This window comes from Hippoglossus hippoglossus, chromosome 3 (assembly GCF_009819705.1).
Source record: "Hippoglossus hippoglossus isolate fHipHip1 chromosome 3, fHipHip1.pri, whole genome shotgun sequence".
Lineage (NCBI taxonomy): Eukaryota > Metazoa > Chordata > Actinopteri > Pleuronectiformes > Pleuronectidae > Hippoglossus > Hippoglossus hippoglossus.
The window spans coordinates 12,014,488-12,032,440 of record NC_047153.1 but is presented as its reverse complement, the minus strand read 5'-3'; the positions used below and the strand labels follow the sequence as shown (position 1 = coordinate 12,032,440).

Sequence of the window (17,953 nt, the reverse complement as noted above, 5' to 3'; positions counted from 1 at the left end):
TAACTCGCTAAGTCTCCTCAAAAAGTTCCGCTATAGTTAAAATGTCTTCTTTGTGGCCTATGAATACCAAGCTTGAACTATTGGCTACACTGCTCCCCCCATGATTTCCAGTGGTACTGCTCCGTCTCCATATCCGTAAGCTTTCAGAAAACGCGCACAACTAGGGAGGAATTGATCTCATCGGACAGAAAAGTGAATAAGTGGAACAACTTGTTAAAGGCTTAAAACTGTACATATTCGGATTGGTCGGCTTATCAGAATTTCACAGACGGTTTGAAGCTTCAAAGTCGGTGACATCAGACAAGGTGACACCCACTGCTATGGTGGAGGTGTTCACCATTTGGATTACAGGGATAATCCCTTTATTATTTGACATTATGTTACCTGAGACTGGTGTGACCTCTACAGAGATGGGATTCTTTGAACTGTGTGTGTGTGCACGTCTTGTTTATATGTTGTTATCCATATATAGATGATGGTTTTGCCTTTTCCCCTTGTATTTGAGTTATTGCCTAAACGAAGACACGGTGATGTGATCTTTGCCTGCGATTTGATCAATAGACAAAATTACCGCAGCCTCCCAAAAGGCCAATATTGTTGTGTGGTAATGGAAATGCACTGCCACATGAGCAGCACTTTCTCCCAAAGTAATCCACATTGATTTGTGGGGCCACTTTGATAAATTGAGGGGGGTTTAGGTTTGTGTTGGTCCATCGCACAATGCTTGGTTCTCTCTGTGTGGTTGTGTGTGTGTGTGTGAGTGAGTGAGTGAGTGAGTGACTATGGATCGGTCTACAGAACAAACCCCTTTAGGGCCGGGTGGGAAAAAGTACCCAAATCATAGAAATGATCCAAACCTTGTTCTTTCTTCGTATTGTGACTTTTTGACCACATTTTAAAAAGAGGGAATCTTCACTTAGTAGATTCTTAGCTGTTATTTTCCCAATTATTTGTATATGCTAATGAGTACTGTGTGGGTGACCATCCTTATTAATATTTATGAAGGTGTGGGGGCTCATTTGTGCCTTCATTTGTTGTGGAGAATGACAGTTACTAAAATGCAGTTCATAATACCAAACAGAATAAATATATCTTTGTTATTAGGTTTTGTACAGTGTAAAGCTCCCATAGGTGGGATTTATATAATTTATCATCAGTGCAGCTGTAGTCTACTGTGTTTTCTTTCCATTAGCAGGAAGGTGTTTACAGAGATGAAGAGATTGAAAGGCTCTGGAATGCAGAGCGTGCACGTAAGTCAGCTGACTTGTACCTTATGCATCGAGTGATGCTTTGTGCAGGTGTTTTGCAGACAACATTGTGGTGGGAGAGGAAATTAATTGGGTCAGAAATGCCCTTGAAAGTTAATCACACAGCCGTGAAATTACAAAACGAGGGGGCAAACAAAGCACAACTGCGCACAGTGCCAGCAATAATGCTGACTTCACACAAAGCAGCGTCTTCATCAGTAACAAACTAAACAACTAATTTAACTAAGTAAAACCTCTGGCGCTGGAACGTGGGCTGGTCTGGGACGGAGAGAGGGGAGAATGAAATAATCCCTTGCCATCAGGAGTGGGAAAATTATTCCAACAAAATACAGTGTAATTTTGTAGATAAGGGGTTAAATACTTTATATATAAGGGAGTTAGTATGATGATTAATGGGCCAACAAACAATACTTTAATTACAATGAAAAGAGGATTAACGAGGAATGAGTTTAACATCATACCCAGGCTTAACCCAATGTCTTACTCTTTAGGAACAACAGCAATGCTCATTACTGTCTATATTTAAAATAATTTCACATCGTAATTTCTTCAAGTTTTTTTTGTGTGTAAATATCATGCAAAAATATATGACACCATACAATAATTTGAATCAAAGTCAACATTTAACCGCTTTCTACCAATTGTCATTTCACATCCTTTATGCAGGACTTGCACGTTTGCATTGGAGGCATCAACAGAAACACTGCTCATTCACTTTGAATGGCGGGACGTCATGCGTTGCCAAACTCCATTGTGGTTCTGTTGCGTTGCAGAAGTGGAACAGAACTCAACTTTTCATGTGGCCATCGAGGCAGCAGCCAATCAAATCAGGTTTAAACAAACAGTCAAGCGCAGGCTAATCAAATCATGTTAATGCAAAAGAGGATACAAGCAGCAGGTGAACTTGGTATATGTTACTTCGCTGTAGCATTGCATGGCATCTTAGCAAGAAAGCTGGCTGTGTTGTGGGCCCAAGCATGAAACTGTGATTGTTGTGATGATCGTGCCAGCATCTAGTGTGAGGCACGTCCACACACATGTCAAACATAAATGCAACTATACGTGTGATTTCAGCGTTACTGTTACCCCCTTATTTCCACCTCGTGTCATCTTCCTCTGCACTTACTGTACATATTTGTCTTGATATGTATCCAGTAAATGTTTTGTTGATATCCATGTATACCAATTACATTTATGGACTGTAAGATGAAGTGGCTGTACAAATTTGCCAAAATGCTTTTCTGGTTCATAGATCTTGATAAAAAACTGCCTCTGAGCAGAAACCATGAATCTTAATGCTTGGAGAGAGATGGAGCCTTCAGGGCATCCTCAAAGCAATATGATGGAGCAGCTTTCTCAAGGGATATATTTCTTAGTAAAAAATTAAAACTCAGCAAGATGCTAAAAGAAAAAAAGTAATTCTCGAAAGAAATTTATATTCAAACACAATGTCACACCCGTACAAGTGCATATACAGCTTTCACATCCCAGTGGATCAAATATAGAAATAATTAAGAGTAGAAGTAATTACATTTGAAGTCACAGAATTCAGCGCTGTGACGTTCATCTTCAGCCTTTGTCTTGAGGTGTGTAACGCTGCATAATCACATCTGAACTGTGTATTCTTGTGTGGAAATTGGACTCGGCCAAACTGTTGATCTTCAGTGAGTTCGGATTCGTTCATGTTTTGTATGCTTTGATTAAATGATGAATGTGCTGAATGGACAACTGTGATTAAATGAAGCAACATTGTGTTCATTAGTTGTGATGAATGCTTTTCTCTGGTGTTGTCATGCATTTACTCTGGTAATTAGAGGTGCTGGGAAACAGTTCACACCCCCATCACAGAGTTGGCTGTTTAAACACAATGTTTCTATACATTCATTCTCTCTGCTCTTTGTCATTATTGTTCTTTTGTAATGTTAATTGCTGGTTTGAATCTTGAACTCAAACATTTCTGTCTTGTTACAAAAATGATTGAATCTTGTGCAGGTTTATCTTAGACTTCCTGGATGACTCTGTTTTTGTCTTTTAAGGCGTCAACACAGTGTGATTCCACTAATCTAATTTGATTAAAAGCCCGAGTGTGGGACAGGATCTAATAAATTTGGTGCGACATCCAGCTTGATCTATGTGGACTGTGCGATTATAACAGATGATTGGTTGGCTGTGACGCAAGTCAATATACAGTAATAAAACATAATCGATGTGCATCCATCTGCTCATCCATCTGTGCTGCTATAGAGGCAAACAATGAAGCTAAGCATGAATTAAGCCCTTTGGCTTTTTTATATAGAGGAGGAGGAGAATGTGAACCTGGTCATGCCTGTCAGGCTTAGAGAAAAGAACCATCATTCATTTTATTCTTTATTTCATGTTGAATTCCAATTTGTTGATTAGTAGACTCCAGAGCAACCTGTTAGCATTCATTTGGAATCACTCCAATATTCCCTCTCTCTTAGCTCTGTTCGGTCTCCACCAACTCCTGCAGGCATTTATATGATTCCATGAAAAATATTGTGAAATACACAGCAACTGACAGAGCTTTAAAGAGGTGTGACATGGAAGCCCATAGCAGCTGTAATCCAATGAACAATAGAGAAGTAGGTAGTGATTCAGGATCAGTTTGAGGTTGAAGCTGAGGTTTAACTGGATGTTTTCAAGCTGTAACCTTCGAGCTGTCATCATCCAAAAAGAAAAAGAAAAAAGGTGCTACTGTATATCAAGACTATAGATGTTTGATATTCAAAAGGTGGTAGCAGAGCAGTGCACAAATCACTTTGTGTTTGCTTTTTTCTTGCTACAGTAAAGTCCTTGTGGGCGCTGTCGCCTGTCTCTTCCACTCTCTTCAAAGATTGTGTAGTGTTGCATCACATGAACTGCTTTTACCCCCCCGAGCGCCTGGTCGACATGTAAGTGAGAACATCACCCAGTGGCTGTTAGACAAAACTTCACTGGAAATATTTAAACAACCATGAAATTGCTCTTTTATAAAAGAAGACCAAAAAAACTGCAGATAAGCAAACTCACAATTGCTGATGTAAAAGCAAGGCTGGGGTTGACACAGACAATTTTTTGTCTACTTTTCTCAAAGTTTCTTCACTGGAAGAAATTTACAGGTTGAGAAAACTTAAAATTCTAAGTCAACATAATGCACTAGATTGTTGAGTTTTTTGTCCAGTTCGATTTCCTGGGTTTTGAGGAAAATCACCTACACTTGTTCCAAATAATGACCTTTTCTGTTGATCATGTATGTTACATAATTATAAGGGATGGAACCATCTACCTTCTGGACAACCCGCTCTACCTCCTGAGCCACAGCTGCCCGAAATGTGTGATGACTGCAGAGCCAGATTTTCTTATATACTCAGCCAAATCACTCATCTTTAGGGCGTCAAGTTTCCCTCGATGAGAGAAGAAGCATGTGGAGACGAACCCCTGCAGAAATGATCACTAGAAGCTTTCATGTACCCAGTCGATGTTCCGACTCTGGAGTTTTCATTTGCTTTCAAGTGAAATGTGAAAAAACATGGATGCTCTAAAGTTTACAATATGTGTTGTATTCATGTGTTTGCGAAAACCCCTGCAGAATTGCTCTGTAGACCCTGTTTTTAGCTTGCTTCAGTCTGATCAAAACATACTGTTGTGTTTTACCACCATTCATTCAGAATTAAGTTCAATTTGAAGCAAATTATTTATCATAGTCATTAAATGTTTTTTGTTCATTTTATTTAAAGATCATAATAATCTTAGCATTTTCAAGTTTTAGTTTCTACAGTATAGTTGATTTTCCTTTAATGCAGCGTGACCAATACGCCGCACGTGTGCTCATAAAGGCCTGGTTAACTGATCACAGTCCCAGTGGCATTAAAGCCTGTTGCTTTAATCAGGGTTGTACAAACCAGCGGAAGCCAGCTGCTTCAATTCGGTGCAGTCATCACTATTTGGATGTGTTCGCTCTGTAGCAGGAATACTGAAACCCACTGAAGCCGTCCTTTTAACTGTCACCCAAATTAAATTCTCCTCTAGATCACGGCTGGTGACACTCAGACAGTGAACTTGTATTTCAGGGAGATCTGTCGTCTGTCGTCTGTGTGAGTGTGTGTGTGTGTGTGTGTGTGTGTGTGTGTGTGTGTGTGGTTGGGGAAATTACAAGGCTCTGCATGAAGCTTGAGGCCGTAATCGTTCGCAGAGGCCTTTCTCAGCGTTAATTGCTTCTTGACTTGAAAGAGTCGCGCGGCCGCCTCCTTGTGAATGACAGTTTAGTGATTTTCTTAGTTTGTTTTAATGACTTGCAGAGTTTGCGGCTGTGGAGCGATCAAGCTTTCCCAACGTCCCTGTCGATGATGTACAGTGTGTCATGGAGACAGTCTCATTACTGCGTGAAGACTTTGCATTACATCTGATGGAATATCATCCAGTCTCATCATTTACAAACGCAACACATTTCATTTATTAAACCCAAACAAAAGGATCACTAAATTATATAGGTTGTATTCTGAATTTAAAAGAAAAACAGGGAGAAAGCTAAATTTTTTTTGTTCAATCTGTAAATCCAGGATTTGTATTTTCACTATCTTTAACATTGTGAGATAGATGTTTTTCAACATTTTTCTTGGTTATAATTCATCGAACTTAATGAAAAAATTGCAAATAACTAGTAGCGTTTAGGTGCTGCTTTTCTCTTTTCTCTAATAAAGCATTTTCTCACTTTGTTCCTCTAAACTACTGTGAACTCTGGGTAAAGATAAATTCAAGGTGGAAATCCACATTATATTATTGTATCTCTATTATAAAAAGATTTACAAAAACCTGCAGCCACCACACTGAGGCAAACTTTAACTTCTCAGATATAGCAGCAATAGTCTGAAATATTTATGAAAATGCTGGGGGATATTTTGGATATTGTGAGCCAGCTGATGCAGATGAGATGATACAAATTACACACCCAACAATCCCCAACTCAACACACAAACACAGACTCTCTCCATCCGCCACGCTCTCCTGTCAAATCTGGTTGGCTGCAGGGCGAGATTATCCTGTCAGCACGGGACTGAAAGCCTGATTCAGCTGTTGGTGTCCCTGCAGCTGTATCCAGGATGGATGTGGGGCTGGCTTCGCTGCCGCACACCATCAAACGCTTCAGCCCTTCACTCCTGAATTATGATCGCTGCGGACCGGACGTGCTCATCAGAACTTTGGGTCAGACTACAGGATATTTTTGTCTTTTAAAGGCTCATTTATGCTTAAAGTTAGCTAGGAATATGGAAACTGACGGAACCCTCTGTCCATACTCAGCATCAATTTTATCTTTATTTGTGCACGTCTTCTGAAAGCTTATGAACAATACAGACAAAACTGAGCAGTACCCCAGGAAATTGTGGGGGACAGTTCTGTTAATGGTTCAAGAGAGACGACCATTAGCCAAGAGGAAGAAATTTCAACTAAGACATATCTTTTTGAGGAGAGACTTTGCGAGTTGTCAACAAACTACAGACTGTATGATGTTTTTCAACCGGGCACAGGGACTAACAGTCACTTTTGCCTCTTTCTTACGATGTACATCATCACAACCTCCACCACTGACATGTTTGTTGTCAGAACTCTCGACTCGCTGTCTTCTGGTGGATGCATTGCTTTACAACCATGCCGACATAAAGAACGCATGGAAGTTTGGCAGTGACATTACATAATTTGAAACGGACACTTCTTTTTCGTAGGTGAAGGCAGCATAAACAAGCCTTAAGACCGGCACTGTGTCCAATAAGTCAATTATAGTCATAAATTCTTGCTGTGTTGTGGTTGAGAGACATGACGGACCACACGATGCTCCCTGACCAATCCCTGTTTTCCATCTTTTATGACGTGGATGACGTCACCAGAAAGAAAACGCTCAAGACTGACTTCCAGGAACAAGATTGTCAAAAAACACGGTGTCCGAAGTGGTGTGTATGAACTTAGTTGTCTTGTGCTCTGAAAAGTTTTAAAATTCCAGTTTGCAGCACCAACCAAATCATTTCTCTTTCGCTTCACCATGTTTACAGTTGTGCGCAGTCAGCTGTGCTCCTATTGGTCAACGTCACAGTGGAAGGTTAAATAAAATCGAACATGCTGATCTTTCTGTTAGATATTGTGCGGCTTCCCAGATGTGGCATCATTTGTCGTCCATTATTTCACCCCACATGAGAAAGAACAATCGATTGACGCACCCAGTGTCCACTGATCCTTTTCAAACCCACAGGCCAACCTGCATCCTCCGGGTCGGGGCATATTCGGGCTGATATACTGCGTCTGATCCCGGCATGAGGCTGCGGTTTGGTTATTAGGTTTCATATCCATGCAAATCAGTACTTACAAATGATTTTACCCTTTTCTTCTTTTGTCTCACTTATGCCCATGAACCTGGTTTGACATTTCCAACAGTGACTGTCGTAAAAAATCCTTATAAATAGGAAATGGAATGATATAATTCAATTCAGCCTCATATTTATGCATAGGAATCGGTTTTATGTGAACCTTGAGGGATTTATTGGCTACCAGATTGATGAACTATAGAAACTCGTAACTGGCGAAGCATGAAGAACAAATCTTTCTCTGCAGCTGAGCAATGCATCACACCATCAGGAGAGGAAACAGAAATGTTATCATCTGTCCATCATTTAAATGTATTTCGTAATTGTAAATGTGTGAAGTGTCTACATTCTGTCCGTGTAAATTTGTTGTGTCTTCTCGTTGATTTTTCTCTTCTGTGAAGATTTAACTGCCGGACGTAACAGATTCAGTCATGCGTTGAATTTCATTCCAGTGATGCAGTCGGGTCCCACTGAGCAAACATATCCAGATAATTGAAAGGAAACATCGGTGGATTTTTTCCTTTTTTCATGCACACATTCATTTGTTGCGCAATCAAAGAAGCTCCTCTGAAATGAGGAGTGTGTGTGTGTGTGTGTGTGTGTGTGTGTGTGTGTGTGTGTGTGTGTGTGTGTGTGTGTGTGTGTGTGTGTGTGTGTGTGTGTGTGTGTGTGTGTGTGTGTGTGTGTGTGTGTGTGTGTGTGTGTGTGTGTTCATGCATGTGTGATTGGCCTGTGCGCAAGATACAGATTCGGATGATGATCTAAATCAGGAAGAGAAGCCAGAGAGAGTCATTGAGCAGCCTCTCCTCCCGTTTCCCTGTTGTCTCTCTGTCTCTTCTCTTCTCTCCGCTCACTCTCAACCAATGATGCTTGTGATGCACAGAAACAGGTCAAGAGTTTTTCACCCTCACCGGTTTCTCCTTTATTGCTTCAATCACTTTGTCTGAAATGAAAGTTTTGTAGCAAGAAGACTGAGTAGGAAACTCACATCAGTAAGCAGAGCATGATTTTCATCTTAAGTTTTTGATACCTCTGCAGTTAACAATACATATGATACAGACGAGCCCAAGGGACACGAGTGGGATTTTTCATAGACTAAGTAATCTGTGAGTTAAATACGCTAGTTCTCTCCTTTAAACTGCACCGTGGATTCTGCTTTCTGCTGCAAGTCTTTCTCTCAACCTTGTGAAACATTGTATTTTCACCTTCACCAGGAGGTTGTTTTCATCACTGTTTGTTTGTTAGTAAGATTACACAAAAACTACTGTATAAGACAACCTGGGACCTTGGTGGAAGGATGTGTTGAGGGCAGGAAATAACCCATTGAAACTTTGTATGCATCCGGATCAGGGGGCGGATCCATTTCACTCTGCGAGATGGGCCTTTTCACCAATATCCCAATAAATTATTGATGGATCTAGATTTAAAAAGTCAGAAAGATTTAGAGGACTGATATGTGTGAGTTTATGAAACTTGGTGCTGCCTGATTAAATTTGCAGGACTGTTAAGCCTTGGCAGAATATTGTTCCCATTCTCGCCCATGTACTTTGTACAAGCAACTGTAGCAACAGTCAAGAACAAATCAGTCCAAGAGCAGTCACGTAATTAAGAAAATTATGAACCTTTAAAACATGTTGCAGTTGAATCTCAATGATTTTAAGATGACTTTATTTTTAATATAATATTTTGTAAAGGCCAAAACAAATAGCATTTCAAAAGAAACATAAACATAAAAGATGAATCATGTTTGTCTGCAATCATGTTATGATTGTTCTGGTTTGCCCTCAAAAACATTTCTCTTTTGTTCAGTGTGTAAATCTGACTTTAGTTTCTGACCCAATGTTTGTGCTTTATTACACCTTGTGTACTTAAGTCATAATATCTGTAGTAATTCATGAGCAGCTTTCTTAATTGATGAAGGATACACAATTAATTTTGTGAATATGCAAATGTAAGTAAGTGTACCAGCCTTTAGATGATATCCTTATACAGATGATGGTTGTGGTGTGTACTGTTTGTTAAAAGATGTGAGAGTAACATTTCTCCTCTGTGCTCACCATCAGGTTTAGTTTGAACAGTAATGGACCTGGAGTGATTCATCTCTCTTTCTCTCACTGGCATTGACAAACCTGCTTACAAACTCAGGATTTGAGAATGAAGCTCAGAGCAGCGTCACCTTGAGCAAGCATGTGTATTGCTTAGCAACCAGGAGCAAAATGTCTACTGGCCAAACACAAATGATTAAAATAAACTTAACGCTTTTATCTTTAATTAACAGAACCTTGTAAATGTTGTATGGGAAGATTATTAGTATCCAGTTCATGTCATGTAGACCTAGGGTCTCGTTGCTATGGCTGCAGCAGAGCAGTGCTGATAGTGTAATATAGCTCTCACTGGTATAACTGTAATACTGACTGATTCACATTCAGAGGCATGTATCTGTCTCAATTCATGGATTCAGCCGAGGTGCTGGAGACGACCATGAGTCAAAGGAGAGGAGTGAAAGGTTGCTAAGGTGCCACGACCCCAGGCAGCGGCAGTATCCGACCTGCTGTTGTCCCACTGTTTCCATGGTAACGGCGGTGAGGTGCTGCTGAGCTGCAAAGTGGAGTGATGATATACAATGTGGGGGGAGGGGTTAGGAAGGAGAAGCAGGGGGTGGGTGGAGAGAGAAGGGAATACTGTAAGAAATGGATGAGAGGGAAGGAGAAGGAGAATGTGGAGGAGGACTGCTGCGTGTTGTTGGAACAGCTGGAAAACAAAGAGGATAAACACACACTGATTGTATACATTAATATATAGAGAAGGACACACACATTTTGCTGCTCATTCTTGGCCAACAAAGGTTGATTGAAGGTTACGGCTGAAATTGTCACACACACACTCAGACACACACACGTCAGGAGTTCAGCTCCCCTGATGCTACAGTTCACCTTCATTTGTCTTTCAGTTGGGGTCACGTACACATATACAGCACACATGCTTACAAATTAACATCTTGCCGAACAAATACGTCTCTGCTTGTGTTGGCTCTGAACTTCCCAGGCTCACAGGTCTAGGTCAAGTAAATTTATGAAATTTTAAACAACCAGAGTTGACCAAAGGGCTATATAATAAATAAAAACTAAGAGATGCAAAAATTATGTATACAATTTAATCAAATATAATTAAATATAAGATGAAAGGCTAAACAGTTAATAAGAAACAACCCAAGGACAGTCAAAAGCCGAAGAGAACATGTTGTTCTTTCAGTAAACTGCTCCAAAGTTTTGGAACTGCAATGTGAACGCCATTACACTTTAGCCTCGACCAAGGATCAACTATAAGAGCAGCTGGTCAACGGGTCTGAGAGTTCTCTCCGTGGAAAGGGAGCAGAGAAGCTCAGAAATGTATTGTTGGGGCCAGGTCATTCAGAGCTTCAAAAATAAATAATAGAGGTTTTTACTGAATCATGTACTAGAAACCAATTCCTATCTTATCCACACTGTCCACATCTTAACAGCATTATGTTTCTTTTTGGTTTCCTTTTGAGACTCTTACTGTATGAGTTCACATAGGAGAATTTACAGCCCAGTAATTATATACTGCACAGATAAATGTATAGTATGAGCTGCAGAAAAAAAAAAAAAAAGAAACTGAGTTGACACAACAGGAAGTAAAATATAAGATCAATTAAACGACAGCTCCCCCTACAATCAATACATTTAATCAGCAGCTCTTCATCTCTTTAAAAGCCAGGATGGTGAGTTTCCTCAGACGAATTCTGTTCAGTCTTATTCTGCAGATTTACTCTGCCTGCACTTCACATAAAGGCAGACACACATATAGACACACACACTTTTGCACTCTCACACACACACACACACACACACACACACACACACACACACACACACACACACACACACACACACACACACACACACACACACACACACTTAAACACGTGTACTTTGTGTCAGATTAATTTGTGCTAAGACGCTGCAGAGCAGAAACACTTCCTTCTCTTGTCCAATAAAAAGCAAAAGCTAGAGAGTAAAAGCAGTTTCACTTGAAAGAGAAGAGCAGGAGAGGAACCGACACTTAGAGGGTTTGTGTGTAACGTGTGTGTCAGAGAGGTTTCTGTCCGGAGTGCAGTGTTCAATTTGACCATGTTAACCAGGGTTCCTGTAGTACATGAGGTTCTTGTGCATCTTCTCGTACATGAGCCTGTCTGAGCCAGCGAGGGTCCCTGCTACTCTCAGCTGATGGGAAGTCATTATGGATCCTGGAAAATGGCCTGTTCGCGGTTACCACGGCAACCGCGCTGGCTCCATCCATCTTGGCTGCGATGATGTTTGAAAAACGGCCTGTTTTTCTAAACCCTCATTCCCAGTAATGGCTCCTTTGATTGGTGCCATGCATAAATGAATAAGATTGGTCAAGACTGTGATTTAGGTCAAATTCGTGGCAGTTTCAGCTCTCGCGTATCTTTTTATTTCTAATCACTGGTACGGAGACATACACATCTCCACTGCTGTGTGTTATAACGTCTTCACTGTGGATGTAAGGATTAATCAATGGATACAAGACACCATTAAACTAATACAAATAATGTTCAATAAAGAATTATAGTGCATACATTTAATTTGTTTTACACATTCAATGATTTCAAATCGTAACATTTTCTATTGCGGTCTATTCTGTGCATACATCTACTGCACATCGGTTCATCCGGGAACTGTGTGTGAAATTTTATGCTGCTTGTTTGAATTAAAGAGGTAACCATCTGCCATTCCAATTTGAACAATTTTCTGTACCAAATATCAAAGAACTTTTACTCTTTACACTTTTACAGGCACTTGCTTGTATACTGAAGCTGTGTATTGTGTTGTGAATGTATTATGTGTATGGAATTTGCTGTGGCAGCTTCACAGACTTTATCTCTTAGTGGGCTTCTTCCATCCACAGACCCTGAAGGGCTCTTGTGCCTTTTGTCTGTCATGAAGCAGTTTGAGTTCAACCTTTTCACACTGACTTTGCAAAAAGTCGCTGATCTGTAAAAACTTGAATTATAGGTTTTTGTGTGTATTAATTGCTTTGTGGTGAAATGTCAGCTCTGTAGGGCTGTGCATGTAGGTGTTAGTAGAATATCAGAGTAATACATTCTTTCATGGCTGTGACACTGGCTGCTCTGATCCACTGCTGTGAAAAGCCAAAGCCTCGCTTTTATCTCCCTGCTCCATTTACACTTGTCTGTACTCACTGTGTGTGTGTGTGTGTGTGTGTGTGTGTGTGTGTGCGTGTGTGTGTGTGTGTGTGTGTGTGTGTGTGTGTGTGTGTGTGTGTGTGTGTCCTTGTGGATCTGCATGCAAGTGTATTGTGTGTGTAGGTACACAGTAATATACACACAGAGAAAATCCTCACATTTTTCACATTAGTCCTGAAGAGTTTCCCATCAGCACTGTGTGACTTAAATTCCAGTATTTTTCAACTTGGGCCTCGTATATAAATGTTGGAGAAAAATAACTTTAGGAATCGGTCCAGTTGATCTCCTCAGCCGGCAGATTACAATGTAATCTTATGGGGCAACTGCGACAGTCCACGGAATGTCCTTTAAAACTTTTTTGGGGATAGAATTTTGATATAAGGCTCATTATGTTATCATGGGTCTTTGCTGAGAGTCTGGCATCGTTACACATGTCTCACGTCTCACGTCTCACGTCTCACGTCTCACTTTCAAATCTTAAGAATTGGGTTGTTCAAGTACCAGAATTCCCCTTTAAGCTGATCTGCCAAATTATCTGATCATACTGCTGTTAACTGCTATCATACATTGGACGTTTCAATATTATCTAGCAGTGACAGTATGGCTATGACTGTTTCTGAACAAGACGCTGTATCTGTCAACATAAAACTTTCTGCTATCAAATATTTATGGATAGTTCAGGGTTGCCTGAAAAGTATACTTGACCCAAACCTTTACTTCCTCCAGATTTTGTATTGCTGTTCCAGTTTTCATTTTCTATGTTTGATGATTTAGCAAGTTGAAATTTCCAACTTATTAATGAATTCAAATATTCTCTATGAACAGTTTTCGGCTTTATTTAATCCCATATATTGTACCACATCAACACATCTCATAGACTGACTGAAAGATGTTCGTATACCTGACAGCGCTAAAACCATATTATCAGGGTGGATGTTTCTCAAGAAAAATCCTGTATGTATTAACTTATAGTTTCATAACTTAGTTTGTTGCACTGTTTTTCTGGTTGTTTTACTTTGCTTTTACTGAGCTTTTTCAACAGTTTATAAATCAAGATAAAATACCAAGAAATATGTAAACATTCAAATATGCATCAGCTTTTTTTTTTCTGCGTGCGTGCGTGCGTGTGTGTGTGTGTGTGTGTGTGTGTGTGTGTGTGTGTGTGTGTGTGTGTGTGCGTGTGCGTGTGCGTGTGTGTGTGTGTGTGTGTGTTAACCAGGTTTCAGTGACTAATGCTGCTAAGTATTGCATTTTAATCCTTTTGTGGGAGCAGCCAAGTGGAAAAGCCACCAGTGACTGACAACCAGTAAATCTATCACGTGGTCTCTGGTCTCACATCATTTCCCTCACACACACACACACACACACACACACACACACACACACACACACACACACACACACACACACACACACACACACACACACACACACACACGTATGCAGGGGCACATACAAAATGCAGAGCACAATGGAGGGACAGGAATGATGGCAAGAGAAAAAAAGCGGGATCAGACAAAGAGAGAAATTGTGTCACTGCTGCAGTGAAACTGGATGACTCAACTGTGTGTGTGTGTGTGTGTGTGTGTGTGTGTGTGTGTGTGTGTGTGTGTGTGTGTGTGTGTGTGTGTGTGTGTGTGTGTGTGTGTGTGTGTGTGTGTGTGTGTGTGTGTGTGTGTGTGTGTGTGTGTGTGTTATGTCTGATTTCATCCTTGATAGCTGCGACAATATGGCATGGCTGAGGGAAACGTGCACTTGAATGTTAAATATGTTTCTTTAGACCGACTCACATAATGATAGAAAAGAATGCAGGGTCCAGTACAACACCTGCACCACACTTCCACATCGATGCCATGAGAATTACAATTTAAAATATGAAATAAGAGTTAGATGTTGTGGGTTAAATGTGTCAGCACAAGATTTGACCACTGTGGACTTCATGCAAACCATCACGTAAGATTTCTGTTCTGTTATTCCTTTTTACAGAAGCATCATCATGTCCTGTGTTGTTTTTACGGAGAAAACTGCCTCATGTTAAGTGCAGTTTATAAACTGAGTAAACTGAAGCATCATATATGCAGGTTTTTACTGCCTTTCTGAACATGCCTGCAGTCCTGTGATCTTTTTGTGCCTCATAGTCTGAAGGTACAAAAAGAGCTTTGAGTTGAAGTACAGAGGTCACACATCAAACATATTCTATAAAACATTCAAGAATATAGTTAGAAGCTGCAGAGGAACATACATTAATTTGTACTAGAAGGATCTTGATATTTAGACAAATGAATATCCTCACACTTATACGATGTGATTATGATTTTAACTCTTCATCACCTCTTTTGCAACAAACTAAGTCAAGTATACATCCGCCTGTGACATGTGTGTTGTAGATCACTAATTTTCATTCTTCTGACTTTCTACCCATGAAGCTATTTAAATTCCCTAAAAAGAAAAACATGAGTTCAGTTTCCTTACAATGCGGATTAATATAAACCTCTGAGACTGACATATTTGGACAAATAACCAGGAACTAAATTAGGATATGACCTCGATACAGCCTTTGTGTATTTGCTCTCTAACAGCAGCAAGCACCGAGAGTGAGAGCCTGGTAATAGTAACACAGCGTCCCTGGACTTGTCGCAGTGTGACACCAGTGTGCAGAGCGGAGTGCAGGTACCTGCAGAATCACAAGCCCCCTCTCCTGCTGCCTGATGCAGTTTGTAGCAGCAATACACACACACGACAAAGCAGTGAAATATAAAATAAAGTCGCTGTGCATTTGGAATTACACTTGCACTTGCTTTTTTTATTTAAATGTGAAAATGTTTATTGTATTTCTGTGATTTATCTGTGTGAAACATATGTTTACTTGTTGAAACTTCTTTGAATATGGTGCACAGAGATACTGTCAGACAGATGTCAACTCGCTTTGGTTGCACATCTCTGTCTCAGTTCCAACATCCAGGAAATGTGAAGCGTATGCAGCTACTTGTTAATAAGAAGCGTGCTAGTTTTTGGATCTGTACTCTTTTCTTTAATTAACTGCATCGTACACTATGTTTTAGTTTTTGTGACTACATTCCACTAATAGTGTATGTTAGCAAAAAGCAGACAGCTTGTATAGAGGAAGAGGAGACATTTGCACATTGATGAGAATGGCTACAGATTGTCCCCGACAGAGCTGGACAGTGACATAATTGCACTCAGTGGACATTGTGGGCTACAGTCTTTATTCTGGCATCAGCACGACTGCAACTAATAGTGACAATGAATTATTTCACATCAAAGAACTGAGTCAGTCCAATTTGAAGAAGAAATAAAGCAATTCACAAAAGCAGAACCTGGTAGAAATGGTTAAAAACTTGAACTAATATGATATTAAGTCTTGGGTAGTTGTAACTTTTTGTCTGAGTTTCTCATATTACCAGTTTAATTTCTTATACAGCTTATACACATGAAGCTCCATTGTTGTCCAAAACACTTGTTCTATATTTTTTGTTTTGTTGCTATATATTTGTTCCCAACAATGTTCAAACTCAGAGAAATCCCCACTGTTTGGTAGTGGAACATTTCATTTTGGTCGCCTTTTAATTGCATCATATCTGCTTTACCGGTGGCTTTGTGTGTGTGTCTGTGTGTGTGTGTGTGTGTGCCCTCAAATGAAATACTGACACCCCCTTCACCAGCTCCTGTGAGTATCAAGGTGACTGAAGAAGTGAAAGATTGACCAGAGAGAGAGGGAAATAGAAACGAGAGCGTTGGATAGGGAGTAGTGAAAGCGAGTGTGTGAGTGCAGAGATATGCTGTGAGTGTGTGGGCGCCGAGCAGGAGATACAGAGAGGGAGTGTGGTTTGGGGAGAAATTGCAAAGGGAAAGATGGCAGAGAGGGAGAAGGTAGGCATGAAGTGGAGAGAAGGAAGGAAAGAGGGGGGGCAAGAAGAGGGGAAAATGGCGAGAGCATGTTGGTGTTTAATGGAGGGTGAAGAAGAATGAAAGGCAGAGAGCGACCATGGAGGAATAGAGCACTGGAGGCTATGAGTACCCTTTGTTCAAACACACACACACACACACACACACACACACACACACACACACACACACACACACACACACACACACACACACACACACGCACACACACACACACAGGAATTCACACCTATAGCAGCCAGAACTGTAAAAATGCAACACCACACCCAGAGTGAGGCGTGCTGTGAAAACCAATGGGTGTTTTCTCAAATATAAATTTAATCAGGTATCTCATTAGAAAAGAGCTGCTGTTTAGGGTTACATCCTTAAAATAACACATATAGTTTGTGTTACCGAATGAAACACACAATATTACTCAATATTAAATCTAAGTTAAAAATATATTAGAGGGAAGTACAGACTGCATATATTTATATATATATATATGTGTGTGTGTAATTTTTGTCAAGCACATCTCATTCTCAGTGTGATTTTCTTACTAAATAAAGCTTCCGGCAATTAACAAATTATGAGGGAGCCAATTCCTACAATCCTCTTATTCACTTGCCAAAATCTGGCCCATGTGGTGACTCTAAATATCTATGATTTGTGCCTCATTCAAAATACATCTGTCAGCTATTAAAAAGATAGAATAAATAAATAAGTGTAACTAGAACATCCTGAAGTCTCACCGGGACCAACGTGTGGACTATCAGCTCATTTCAGTCCCTGGCAGCCAACAGAGATGTCAGCACAGTTTACTGTATAGAGGATCAGGTTGTTTAAGGAGTGAATCACACGTACAAGAAGCTGGGAACACACTTTTAACATCCTAGTAAACTGTAGAAAAACGTGCCATCACATTTATGTACATTATAGATTTAGAAAAGCTCACTGCATTCAGTTTTCTGTTATTAAACACCTCAAACTACAAGATCACATCCATTCGTTCCAAGATAAAGGGAAACTAATCTGTGGAAGTGTGAGTTGTTAGTAGGTGATCATTTGCTATTTACTGCTGAGGAATGGACAACAGATAGGGATGATAGGGATGTCGTCAGTTTTGCAGGTATTTGGTCAAAAAACAAAGTAATGGTCAAACGGAAATTTTGACCCCA

The 17,953-nt window shown here is 40.2% G+C and overlaps 1 protein-coding gene across 3 annotated transcripts in view; it reads left to right on the top strand.

The window, feature by feature from the left end:
* The window catches only part of fam189a1 (family with sequence similarity 189 member A1), an 86,968-nt gene that overhangs the window by 22,740 nt on the left and 46,275 nt on the right, over positions 1 to 17,953 (top strand). The gene's annotated exons all lie outside the window — the stretch shown is intronic.